This window comes from Ixodes scapularis, unplaced genomic scaffold (assembly GCF_016920785.2).
Source record: "Ixodes scapularis isolate PalLabHiFi unplaced genomic scaffold, ASM1692078v2 PGA_scaffold2__306_contigs__length_199485367, whole genome shotgun sequence".
NCBI lineage: Eukaryota > Metazoa > Arthropoda > Arachnida > Ixodida > Ixodidae > Ixodes > Ixodes scapularis.
In genome coordinates this window covers 166,753,633-166,768,214 of record NW_024609857.1, presented here as the reverse complement: position 1 = coordinate 166,768,214, position 14,582 = coordinate 166,753,633, and positions in this window count along the sequence as shown.

Below are 14,582 nucleotides of genomic sequence, written 5' to 3'. Positions count from 1 at the left end.
AGGTCCTGAAATAGTTTCAAATCAACAAGTTCGTCTAGCACAGACAGCCATTCCGAAACACGGACAGCCATTTCCGAAGCTACGCTACAGCTTCGGAAATCTCGTTTTGACAGTTCGTTTTATACGAGACTTTCTTAACGCGGAGTACCGACGGTGGAGTACCGTCGGACGGCCTTGAACGCTCTGCAAAAGTGCCGTCGGGCTGTAGTCACTACGAATCTTCTTTTGCAACAGGAGTGATCGACGGCACCGGGCGACCGAAAGTGGAAAACACTGTTTCTGGATGTCAGCAATTGATACGCGACGAGCACAGGCGGCACGTCGACACACACCAGCGAGTACACCGCCGAGCCGCCGAGCACCCGACCACGCGCACACACTCGCCGACCGACCGACGTTTCAAAATGCAGTCGGCGGCATCCACAATAAAGCGCGTTTACATCAAAGAACACCAAATAGAATCTGGACGTCCGTGACGTCATTGGCCGCGCCCCCTGGACATCAAATCGGTGCTAAAAATACGCACCGTCTTCCAGCAGTTCTGTGGATTGGATCGGATTCCCGCGGCTCTTTTTCCCAACGTACCTCGTATATAGAGAAACAAAACCTGGTTGGTTCGGAGTTTAATAAAATAAATGATATATTCTTAAGTTCTCAGTGTTTCTACATACAAATAAAAGTCTCACTGTTGCGCACTGCACTTTTTCTCGAGCTACGAGCGTGGATTTTGACAAAGAAAGCTGAGCCGGGGCGGCCGAAACGCGGGCTTCGACGCAGGAATTTTCTAAATCCACCCGAAGCCGGACTTCTTTGGCCTTCCTGCCGAGGTGACGGCGGTAGCAAGGTCGGTGACTTCGTGAGCCGGGGGAGATAGACAGGCATCAGGCACACCATTGGCAGGTGGCGTGTGACGTCAAGTCTGACGAGCACCGACGTTAAATTAAAGTGGAGGAGGCGAGGAGGAAAGTCGTGAATTTGGCTTGGCCGGTGTCCTAACAGACATTCGACCGACGACTGCCGAACGGTTCAATTTTGACGATTTTTGCAGGAGTCGTGTGGCCTGGCGATTTTTGTAATAGCCTGTTTGGACACCACTTTACACTGAAAAAAAAAAAAAAAAAAAGGAAGAAAACGGATATTGTCGACGCGCTGAACTAAATCGTATGGGACTCTACGGATGTGCATGGGGGACAGCGGGGCTTGGGTTTCCGGCTGCAAAGCGGCGTGTACGGGAATAGAAGGGGGGGGGGGGATAAGTGGGTTAATAGTTTTGTAATTAGCAGCCGCACACTGTCGCCGCGGCGAGGCGGCGTGATCGCAGGCCCGGGGGGGGGGGGGGGGGGGGGGGGGGAGGGAGGTTAACGCGGTTTGAGCGATACACGCGCCGTCCGAATCCGATATTTAATTCTCCGCGCGTTGCCGAGCAGCCAGTCCGGCGTGAGCGTCGTTGCTAGGGGGTCTATCACCTGCGCCTTAAAAGTTAGTGATGGACCGAATCCGCCGAACTTCAGATTCGGCCAAGTTCCGCACGTGCCGAAATTTAGAAGAAAAGTTCGGCAAATGTCCGCGCACGCGCACGAACGCGACGGGGCCATAGATCGCAAATGGACGCCGCGTAGTCGCGCGGTTACCATCGCACAGTTTAGTACAGCCCGCGGTTATGACAAGGTGTGGAGTAGGCAACACGGTAAATGTGCGTTTGTGAGCTTTTGCGAGTGTGGTTCTCTTTGATATTTTCTGCTTCAAGAACAGAAGATCGACCAGTAATTTACGCAGTCCACTGCGCAAGTGACAAATGATGCGGTGCGTTTTGGATAACATGTTTTCATTTCACGTTTCCATTGATCGCAGCCCACTGCCGTCAAACAGGGCGGAGTCACGAGAGCTTGCCAGAATGTATAGGATGCAGCTGGCATCCTCGTCATGATGTGATACATGTTTCCCCCTTCTTTTCATTCCTTTTTACGCAGTTAATGTAGTGTGTATGTTCTGTACATTTATATATCGGTTTTGCTTTTCCACATGTGGTGGCGGGCTAGTAGGCGCTCTGCGTAAGGGCACCTATCTGCTTAGCCCCGCACACTACCACATAGGCCCCTTCCAGTATCGGCAAATAAAATTATTATTATTATTATTATTATAAAAATCATATTTTCGGCTCACAAGTAGTTTGTGCCAAAACAGAATAATATTGCGTTTTAGTTCCCGTTATTCCACGATATTCATGTATCTGCATAAAACTAAACACAGAACTATCATGCTCGACGTTGCACATCCGACATTCCTAACTCTCCCTATCTTCCTAAACGTCCGCGTGTGTCCTAACACCAGAAACCGGAATTTTAAAGGTTAAAAACGGCACGTTGCGAATATGGAACGCATACTTTCTTGCAACGCTGACGTCAAGTGACTCAAATCGAAAAACATGCATAATGCCGCGCGCGCAGCTCGCCAAGTAGGGAGCGCGCCCGTGGCCTAATGGTTAGCCCGCCTGCCTCCCACGCGAAAAGCCAGGGTTCGATTTTTGGGAGCGCCGCATCTTTTGTTATTCCTGCAATTTAGTTCTCTGGTAGATTCGAGAATAATTTTGGCGTATTCGAGGTCCGAATGTTCTACGCGTCGAACATTCTACGCCGATTATTCCAGAAGCTCACGCATGTACAGCCGGGAACAAAAGTCTCCAGGACACGTGAGCTGCGACTGGAACGCATTGCTCTGCCATCTGCTGGTGGGTCGCCTGGTTTCGAGATCACAGAAAAGCTCATGCGCGTCCTACTGTGCCTGCCAACATGTGCGCTTTCCCGCTCTTCTGCGGCGCGGCGCCTAACTCGGAATCGGGCGCGTGGTACCGCCTCGGAGATAGCGCTTACTGACAGTGACATGGCACCTATCAAGCAAGAAGTCACGGTAGCTCAACTGAACGATAAGCTCAACTAATTATAAAGCAAGGTGCGCTGACACGGCGAAATGCGGCGCAACGCCCCAGGCGGTATCTCGAGTTTCGGAATGTGTAGCAGACGCTCGTCAGCCGCCAGCTCTATCTCCGAGGCGGTACCACGCGCCCGATTCCGAGTTAGGCGCCGCGCCGCAGAAGAGCGGGAAAACAGAGATGTTTGCAGGCAGAGTAGGACGCACATGCGCTTTTGTGTGATCTCGAAACCAGGCGACCCGCCAGCAGATGGCAGAGCAATGCGTTTCAGTCGCAGCTCGCACGTCCTGGGGACTTTTGTCCCCGACTGTACATAAGGGGCGCCGCGTGGCGAACCGGACTGAGTCTCGCCTTAGCGTTCGATCCTGCTGTTTCGCCGCTATCGACGCCTGCGACGCTATCCTTTTTCTGTTCTGTTATTTAGGCACAAGTTCGCCTTATTAAACATTTAGTTTCTTTAGTTATTCTTCGCCTCATCATTTATCATTCGTGACATTCTGGTGGAGGTGCGGGGTACCGCATGCCCGTGCAGCGGTCCCCTCCGAGGTCCCGCAGTGCAACTCCGAATCCAAGCCCTCAAGAACCCAACGAAGACCAGGAAGGTACCCGATCAAGTCGCCGGAACCTTGGACTACCCCAGGAACTAGGAGCGTTGCCACCCAAGATCAAGCAAACAAGGAGGACCATGATGGCAAACCAGTCGGAGACCCCGGCCGCTTCTACCGTCGTATATCTGCTCGTCGCACCCTGGACTCCGACGCCTTTCCACGGGGAGACCCACGAGGACGTTGAGGATTGGCTACAACATTACTAACGAGTGGCCCGCCATAATCGATAGACACCGGAGCAGTGCCTTGAGAATGTTTACTTCGCTCTGGAAGGCACGGCACGCACCTGGTTCGAGAACCACGAAGCGTCGATTTTGTCGTGGGAAGAATTCTAGGCCGAGCTGCGACGCAGCTTTACCAACCAGCACCGACGACAGCGTGTCGAAGAACTCCTGCGAGCGAGAACCCAAGGGCCGACCGAAAGCATCCCGAGCTTCGTCGAGGACGTTCTCCGCATAATGAATCGGGCCGACCCAAACGCTCCCGAAGAGAAGAAGCTCCGGGTCTTGATGCGCGGCGTCAAGGAAAACATTTTCGGAGGCCTTGTTCGGAGCCCGCCTACCACCGTCGAAGGTTTCATCACAGAGGCCACCAACATCGAACGTGCCCTTCAAGCACGCGCCGCCCACTATCACCGAGTTCCCGGCGTCGCTGACTTTTCGTCTTCCGGCTGCAACCCCACGGACATCCGCGAGATAATCCGGGACGTCGTGCGGGAGGAAATCAGAAAGCTGCTACCTGCTGCCTCCCGGCTACGCCCTCAGTCGCTGAGATTGTCCGGGAAGAACTTCAGCAGGCGCTGCAGCCAGAAGTTCTCGCCAGCGCCGCTCCTGAACCACCGAAGCTGAGCTACGCCGCAGCTACCCGACGACCACCGCCCCCTGCTCCCCCGTATACGGTGCCACCTCGACGTGAACCTCTAGCGCCGCAGTATTCACGACGCCATGAAGATCGGGCGTACGTCCGCCCAGAACAAGCTGCTCCACGAAAGACCGACGTGTGGAGGACGGCCGATCGACGCCCGTTGTGCTACCACTGCGGTGAAGCCGGCCACATTTACCGTCGATGCCCCTACCGACAACTGGGGCTGCGCGGGTTCCACCCGAACGACCCGCGTCCAAGGTACGACGAACGCCCTCATGAAATCGAGGAGTACCTCCGACGTTCGCCATCTTCAACGCTGCTCCGCCGTGAGTCCCGCTCACCGTCGCCCAGACGTTCAGCGTCTCCGGCGCCACGACCCCGCCGAGAGAGCCTGTCGCCCTTGCGTCGCCGGGAAAACTAAGTGCGGCAACGCCTGGAGGTGGCGTTGCCGAAGACGACCGTAGTAAAGAGCCTCCAAGAACGCCGGAGCGCTCCCACTTTATCGACGCTACGCATCACAGCGACGTCCCTGCATCGGTGTCCAACAACCTAAACATCATTATCGACGGCCACGACGGATCGGCACTCGTGGACACCGGAGCAGACTACTCAGTCTTGAGTGGGAGACTCTCTCGCCGCTTGCGAAAAGTGACAACGCCGTGGGAAGGCCCTCAAATACGAACCGCTTGGTGGGCACCTCATCACACCAGTCGGGCGATGCACTGCTCGCGTCGAGATCCACGGTGAGACGTACACCATGAAGTTGGTCGTTCTGCAGGACTGTTCGAGGGACGTTATCCTCGGAATGGACTTCCTTGGCGAGTATGGCGCCGTCATAGACCTCAGAGCAAACCGGCTAACTCTGCGAAAACCTGTTTCACCACCGGGGGAGCCCAAGGCGACGTCCTCCGCGGTCCGAGTCCTCGCAAGTCACGTAAACTTACCGCCGCGGTCGAGTGTTTTCGTACCTGTCGGGATCACCGAAGCTTTCTGCGGCGAAGTTCTGCTCGAGGGGAGCCTCCAGTTGCTTCTAGGAAGAGGAATAGGCGTCGCAAGAGGGGTAGTTGAACTTCAGGATGGCCGCACTGTGATCCTCATGACGAACTTCCGAAACGAAGCGTAACACCTCACGAAAGGGGCAGCCGTTGGCCACGTCCAGGAACTCCAAAACTCCCCGGAAATCGCCGCCATTGCTGACGAATCCTCGCCACCTCAGCAAGACAGTACGTCGCCAGCACAGCTCGACATTGACTCTAAGCTTCCGGGCACCGAAACGACGTCAGCTGATTAACCTCCTCGCCGAATACCGCGACAGGTGACAGGAGCAAGACAGGTGATCCAGAAACAAGTTCAAGAGATGCTGAACGACGACATAATTCAACCCTCAAGCAGTCCTTGGGCCTACCCAGTCGTACTGCTTAAGAAGAAAGACGGGACGCTTAGGTTCTGCGTGGACTACCGGTAGCTGAACGCAGTGACAAAGAAAAACGTCTATCCACTCCCCCGCATCGAAGACACGTTAGACCGGCTGCGCCATTCTCGATACTTTTCATCGATGGACCTGAAGACCGGCTACTGGCAGATCGAAGTCGACGAACGGGACCGAGAGAAGACAGCCTTCGTCACACCGGATGGGTTGTACGAGTTTAAGGTGATGCCCTTCGGACTATGCACGGCGCCAGCAACTTTCCAGCGTGTTATCGACACCGTATTGGCAGGACTGAAGTGGCAGAGCTGTCTCGTCTACCTCGACGACGTCGTAGTGTTTGCCGGCGACTTCGACGAGCACTTGCGACGACTCCGAGCTGTTCTCCAAGCCATACGGACCGCCTGACTCACCCTAGAGCCGTCAAAGTGTCGGTTCGCCTATGACGAACTGAAGTTCCTAGGCCACGTGGTTAGTAACGAAGGCATTCGTCCAGACCCAGAGAAGACTCGCGCCGTCGCAGCATTTCCAGTGCCAAGAGACAAGAAGGCCGTGGGAAGGTTCCTTGGGCTATGTGCCTACTATCGGCGCTTCTTTCGAGATTTCGCGAGGATTTCCGCACCGCTCACAAACCTCACGAAGGACGCCGAGAAGTTCGAATGGACCAAAGAGCAGCAGCAGGCATTCGACGAGCTGAAGCGACGACTGCAGGCGCCTCCTGTTCTTGGACATTTCGACCAGGATGCGGAAACCGAGATTTACACGGACGCAAGTAACGCAGGACTTGGCGCAGTACTGGTTCAAGTACAAGAAGGCACCGAGCGAGTCATCGCCTACGCAAGTCGGACATTATCCAAGGTGGAGCGAAATTACTCCACGACTGAAAAAGAATGCGTTGCGGTCGTCTGGGCGATCACGAAGTTTCGTCCATACTTATACGGAAGCCCGTTCCGCGCAGTCACGGACCACCATTCGGTGTGCTGTCTTGCGAACATCAAGGACCCGTCAGGACGCCTTGCGCGATGGAGTCTCCGACTACAAGAGTTCAACATGACCGTAGTCCACAAGTCAGGCCGCAAGCACAGCGACGCCGACTGCCTGTCCAGAGCTCCCGTCGAAACACCTTCCGACAGCAGCGACGACGATGACGACGAGTGTTTCCTGGGCGCAGTGAAAAGCGACGACATGGCCCGACGTCAACGAGACGATCCTGAGCTGCGCGCACTAATAGAGCACCAGGAAGGGCGTGGGAGTGCCACACCACGTGTTTTTTCACGAGCCCTGCCGACCTTCGCCATTAGACAAGGAGTTCTCTACAAAGAGAACTTTGGCAACAACAACTCGACGTTGCTGCTGAAAATCCCGACCGACCTTCGAGAGGAGATCTTCTAAGCCTGCCACGACGACCCGACGTCCTGACACCTTGGTTACAGCCGGACACTGGCCCGTATTCGTGAAAAGTATTACTGGCCCAAGATCCCCAAAACCGTCCACCTATACACACGATCATGCCATGAATGCCAGCGACGAAAGAAACCTCGAACGAGGCCGGCCGGACTCTTGCAGTCAATTCCTCCGCCAACGGCACCCTTCCAGCAGATCGGAATGGATCTGCTTGGCCCTTTTCCGCCGTCGACGTCGGGAAATCGCTGGATCATCGTCGCCACAGATTATCTCACGCGGTACGCCGAAACGAAAGCCCTTCCTTCCGGAACTGCTGTGGAAGCTGCCAAGTTTTTCGTTGAATCCATCGTCCTCCGGCACGGCGCTCCCGAAGTCTTGATCTCGGACCGTGGATCCTCGTTCATGGCCCAGCTGACACAAGAAGTCCTTCGTCTCAGCCATACCAGCCATCGTCACACCACGGCGTACCACTCTCAGACCAACGGGCTGACGGAAAGACTCAACAAGACTATCGCCGACATGATTTCCATGTACGTCGACGTGGAGAACAAGACATGGGACGAGGTGTTGCCGTATGTCACCTTTGCCTACAATACGGCCGTGCAAAAAACCACCGGGGTTACACCCTTTCAAATGGTTCATGGTCGCAAAGTGACGACAAAGCTGGACGCAATGTTGCCCCACGAACCGGCTGTCGACGGAAGCGATGACGCCCAGGTGGTTGGCCAACGGGCAGGAGAAGTTCGTCAGCTCGTCAGACTCCGGATTCAAGCCCAACAACGTATCGACACTGGCCGCTACAACCTTCGTCGCCGGGACGTCTACTTCCGGCCCGGAGACAGGGTGTGGGTGTGGACACCGATCCGCCGCCGTGGTCTTAGCGAGAAAGTCTTGAAGCGCTACTTTGGACCCTACAAAGTGCTTCGTCGACTCGGTGATCTGAACTACGAGGTGATGCCCGATGGAACACGGACTTCATCACGGCGCCCTTTACGACCAGAAGTCGTCCACGTCGTGCGCACGAAGCCGTACAACGCTCGATAGGACAGTGGTCCTTACGTATTCCAAATGTCTCTTTAATTTACCGTTCTTTTTGTTTGCTTTGTTTTGTTTTGTGCTGCATCGGGGCGATGCACTTTTTAAAGGGGGGGAGTAATGCCGCGCGCGCAGCTCGCCAAGCAGGCAGCGCGCGCGTGGCCTAATGGTTATCGCGCTTGCCTCCCACCCGAAAATCCAGGGTTCGATTCCTGGGAGCGCAGAAAACTAAATTGCACTAATAACAAAAATGTTATTACTGCAATTTAGTTTTCTGGTAGGTTCGAGAATAATGTTGGGCGTATTCGAGGTCCGAATGTTCTACGCGTCGAACATTCTACGCCGATTATTCCAGAAGCTCATGTACATAAGGGGCGCCGCGTGGCGAACCGGACTAAGTCTCGCCTTAGCGTTCGATCCTGCTGTTTCGCCGCTATCGACGCCTGCGACGCTATCTTTTTTCTGTTCTGTTATTTGCGCACAAGTTCGCCTTATTAAAAATTTAGTTTCTTTAGTTATTCTTCGCCTCATCATTTATCATTCGTGACAATATTTACAATATTGTTATCTCTTCTGGTGAAGGCTCAGCAACCGTTGCATTCGTTTTCGCGCACAAAACGGCGACTCCCAGAGAATGTAAGAACGTAATCTTTGCCTTTATTTTGTGAATGCAAACACACTTGCAGGCGTGCGCTGATGAAGTCTCAAAATCAAAACTCTCTAGCGTGATTCATGACTGCGCCGGCTACTACCCAACCTCGTTGTCACGCCACTTTCTGGAAGCAGACACTAAAACTGTAAGTAAACGAACAAAATCGACACGGATACAATTATCTTGCAGAATATCGCTTTATTTAATAATAACTGTGTCAATAGGCACTACATGTTGTATTAAGTTAAAAAACAACAAAAAACATAAACCTTTTTCGTGAGAAAAAACTAAATATCAACATTAGCGAGTTTTAGAAGGGGGTCCCACAGCTTTGGGTGCCCCGAACAGCTTAGGGCGTCCCACTGCGCATGCGCAGAACTTCTACGCATGCCCACTGCGATGCCCCGAGCTGTTTGCCCTTACAAAATATTGTTATGCTTCTCTGTTCAAAAGCTGTTGAAAAAAGTCAATAGAGGATATAGAATGTCAACAGCTTTTCTGTTTACTTTCTTTTGAATATTGGCCCACTTTTCTAATGAAAGTCAACAGACATCCCGGGATGCTTTTCTGTTGAAAGTCTGTTGAAAAAAGTCATCAAAGGATATAAAATGTCAACAGCTTTTCATCTGACTTTCTCTAGCTTTTCTGTTGACTTTCTTTTGAATATTGGCCCACCTTGAAATAAGAAAGTCAACAGACTTTCTTTCGCCCCCAAGATGCTTTTTCTGCAGCTTTTCAACTGAAAAGCTACAGAAGATTAAAAAGAACAACAATTCTTTACAGGTTAGCTATAAGTTAGGATAGGGGGCACCCAAAGCTTTGGGGCCCCCTATTCTAAAACTCGCTAATAAGTCTGGTAACAGTATTCTTGCCGAATCTTTAGAAAAGTTCGGCAAGAGTTCGGCTCCACCGAATCCAAAGATTCGGCGCCAAATTTTCGATTTGGCGAAAATTCGGCCTATCTCTAGTAAAATAGTAAAAACATGCGACCTGGGGGGGGGGGGGGGGGGTGGGGGGGGGGGGGAGTTGGATTGCCCCCTCACTCAAGAACAAGTGGGTACGCCACTGGACCCATCAATGCTTTTTCGGTAGTTGTCAAGGACATGTACTAACATGCCACAGCAAGGAGCCCTAGAGGCAGTGGAAAAGTGCATAAACGTCTGCGATGGCGTTAAATTCCAAAACCAGAGTGGGATCAGCACACCGGATTTGCTCAAGCTTGAGCTTACTTAAGCTCTCTGCACGTCATGTATGAAGAAAGTGTTTTCACGCAAAAAGGGGGCGTTTGCATAGGTTCATGCAGTGCGCCAGCCTTATGCGACATATACCTTGCAAGAGAAGAGAGATTTAGTACCGTTTCTCCAAGAGATCGGAGTTACATGGTGCTTCAGATACGTGGACGATTTTCTGGTATGTTTCCCGATAAACAAAATGACAGACTTCATGTGCGAAACGGTCATGCAGAAGTTCAAGAGAGCGCACAGACGTCTTGAATTTACATTTGAACTACCGGAGTGACGCAGGCTGCAGTTCTTAGGCATCAAAATGGCATTTGGAGAGAAGCATACCTGCTGGGGTGTACAAGACCAAAGAAGAAAAAGGCTTACTGCCGTACGACTCAGGGCACACTAAGTTGGTGAAGACTAGCGTCGTTTCTAGGTGCGTCTGGCAGACCATATAGAAATCATGCCAGCATAGGATGTCAGAAGGCCTACAAAGGCAAATCACCCAACTACCCAGAACCTTTGCTAGTAGCTGTGGCAGAAAAATGAATAACAACACTCAGAGGTTATCGCAAAACCAAGGAAAAGGACGTGGACAGAAAACCACTGGTAGTGATGCCATACATTCACAAATCTTCGCAAGGCTGTAAAAGATCGCCGAAACAGGTCAAAGTGGCCCTATCGGCCCCCTTCAAGCTAAAATGACTGTGCAAAAAAGGTAAACAAAGAGGAAGGCGACACAACAAGTCAATCGACATGTCGGGCACAACATAAAAGCAATTTTGTCAAATGCGTAGAAGGGGTCGTCGATAAAATACCATTGACGTGTGGCAAATCATACCTAGGACAGACGGGGAGGCGCCTAAATGAGAGACTCCGAGAACATAAATACGCATGCGAGCGATTGCCAGCACCCGGCAACCTGGCAGCGCATTGTGCAAGATGCGGGTGCGAAGCGCTATTTGTAACTACCTCAGTCTAAGGTCCCTAAACTCGGCAAGCACAACTTTCTTTGTGTTATGACATCGTGGCGGGAGGAGCCGAAAAATTGCCGCGAAACTTTTTTTCCTCACAAACCCGCATATTTGTGTATCTTAGCGACGCTTTTCATTGAAGGGGCGAAAAAGTCTACCACTCCCTAGGCGCCAAACAAGAGCAGCACGAGAGAGCGCGCGGCGATAGCCGTGGTTCATACCTGTGACGTCACGGCAAAGATTATCAGCTGCGACCGACATGTTAGATTGTCTCTATGATGAAGGCTTGGGTAATTGCATTCTAAAATCACCACCGTCGAAGTTGATAGCCTGATATCCTTCCTATTTCCGTCGATAAAGCAGCATTTACTAGAAAGCGTCCCTGTCGTTTCTTTTATTTATTTAGGAGCCCGACGTGGCTAGGTCACAATCAGCCGAGTAGCAGATCGTTTTTTTCACCCCAAGAACCACACCCGATAACGATAGGATGCAAGCCGAAGGCGGCCGGAGCGGAGAGGAGGTATCGTTATCGGGGCGAGAAAACGATCTGCTAAAACTCTCTATTGTCCACTTTCGGCAGATTGCGCTTCAAGGCAGTTGTCTCCCACATCGGCGGGATAAAATCATTTTATGGTAGACTTTCAAACATGAGCCAAAATGGGATGAATTATGCGTGCTTTAACGTAAATAAAAGTCATGTCAGGTTGTCAATATTGACGGTGATGTTTCGAGAACGTGAAGACACCAAGCTTTCATGGCACACGACCAAACTTGTCACCGTCGACTTGAACAGGCACCATCAAATTTTTCGTTTACAGCTGATAATCCTGACCCTGACGTCAAAGGTATTAACTATAAAAGGACGCCACTGAGCGCGTCCGCGTACAACGAGCCCTGGCACGAGCCTCTCGCTTGGAAGTCTGTCATGGCCGCTTGTGAGGTTATGGAACGCGAACCGTTTTAATTCCGGAATCTCTAGAACCATTATTTCGAAAATTGCAGGCTGTGATGTTCCTCGTCATCGCTCAGTTGGAACGCCTCTAGCAGGGTCGTCGAAACAGGAAGACGGGTTGGAGGTCACTCCCCCCCCCCCCCCCCCCCCCCCGTGGCGTCGAAAAAGGGGGCGGTGGGGGCTATAGCCCCCTGACCACAGCATTTCAGAGTTATAGTAAAAAAAATGAAATACGTCTGCAGTTCTCTGTAACGTCGAATTAGAGCGCAGCTCTTGAGGAGGAGGAGGGGAGGGTATGCCCTTCCGCCTTTTTCCGTACCTTCCCCTCCTCTCCTGCTCCCCTCCCATTTAGCGGGGAAAATAAATCGTTGGTGAGGTCACGTGACGTCAATTTCCCAGCTAAATTCAGCGGGGAAACGTCCCATAATGCAACACGCGCGGTTATGCCAAAGGCGACGCCGGCGCCGACGGCTACGCCGCTCAAGCCCGAAATGAGTGCTTGAGAGCTGGGCTCGAAAAATTGGGGGAAAGGATTTCCCCCTTCTTCACTACCATCACCCCCCGTTTCTCTCTCTCCCTCTCTTCCAAACAATTTCTACGGCCCTTTCTGGCTTCTATTTGTGTGTGTGTGTTGGTCGTACCTTTTTCGTTACTCCCCTTCCTTAGGTTTCCCCTCGCCATTTCTCTTTGCCCCCTCTTCTCTCAAACACTACCGACGTCAGACCCCACACGGTCCCTGGGTGACCCCGGTAGCGTTGTTGACAGTGGCGGAAGATGAGCTCTAAAACCGCATACACCGCACACGGCTCCACAATATCACAAGGTTCAATCTTCGCCTCGATTCCGAAGCAAAAATTTTGACCTCGAATAACTTCTACCCAAAGTTGTGAAACGTCACTTTGTGGTCACCAATAACTTCCACAAACGACGATCTTCCGACGAGAAAGTTCAGAGCATTTACAGCCCGCCTAGGTACAGTTGCGTATTATGGATTCTAACGCGGCGCGGGGATGTGGGGACACGCGGGAGCGACGTCATCAGCGCAGTCGTTCAATCGGCTGGCCCCACGGTGTTGCTCGCGCACGCTCCGATGAAGCTTGCAACGACTTTCTGTTTCACAATCTCGCTGGAATATGAGCACCGAGAGCGGTTGAATGATTGGCATGTCGTCGCGCGTGACGCCATCGTCGCGAGAGTCCAATCAGCGTGCTCTGCGAACTTTGGCCCCAACTTTGTGGCTGACGAGTTTAGCGACCTTGGATAGATCAAAAGATAGGAACAAGCGCGAAATCATAGAAGCCTTCCACATGGCATCGAGAAAGCATGGCACGTGTGTCAGTGATCCATTAATTGCACTGAACGAAAAGGAAATCAAATTTGAAATTGCTGACACACCACAGCATAACGAGGTGGACACCAGCACCAGCTTCAGGGTCCCCTCTTACACCACAGAATCCGAACGTATATCAGAAAAGGAAACAACACCACACACATCGAAAGTGTCTTCATGAAGACATTTTTCATTTTTTCTCCAGATTTTCGTTTTTTTCCAAACTCACGCATGGGGAAACTCATGCGAGGAAAAGGAGAAAAAAGAAAAGAATAAACAGTTGTTAGTCTGCGCCTATTCTTGTACGTTGTGTTTTTACTCATCTCAATCTAACTCACTATTTTCCTTTTATTTTCTGGTCACGCGTTTCTTCTATAGAACTTCGCAGCGCAGCACATTTAGCTATGTACAACCAACTGGCCAAAATCCAAGTCAAAACCGTTTCAAGGCGGAAACTTCTGTAGCCCGGTGATGCTTTTCGGCCGCTCAGATCACAATGCCTAAACTATGAAGGCCTTGGATTATTAGCATAGTAGCTACTGTACTACGTTTCATCACAATTTGGCAAGCGGCCAAGGCTACAGTGCCAGTGACCCAATATGCACGTTGGAGAGAGGCACGTGACAACACATCATAAGAGTGCTCTCCTTCTGCGGAGATTTGGCAGATATCTTCACTCCGCCCCTTGGATTAGATCCAAGAGGCTGTGGCTGTTGCCTCTTGCCAAAATATGGTAAAGCAAAGTATAGGCAGCACACTCTTTTGAAAAAAAAAAGTATGTTGAAGATCAGTAATGCGGATTCTTGGGCGAGTTGGTACGGAAACATGGAGAACATAATAGCGCTTCACGACAGGGACGAAGAGTAAGAACGAGACAACACAATGCGCTAACTTCAACTGTTTTAATCGTCAGAAAATCAAGGGTATAAATACTCTGCATCATCGCGCCATTCAGCTAATCCCATGTCACGCCACTGATCGCAAGAACTGTGTTTCTTTGTCGCCCAAATCGATCGACGCCACGCTGACACATTGATCCCCGTAGTTTTTTTTTATCAGGTCTGCCTCTATAATTTCCCTTACCGTCTTATCTCTATGTTGTCTAATAACAGTGCACAAATTAAATTCAGGTTTGCACCCACAGTCATGGCAGTGCATCGACAAATGACCGTCACGCTGTCCGCT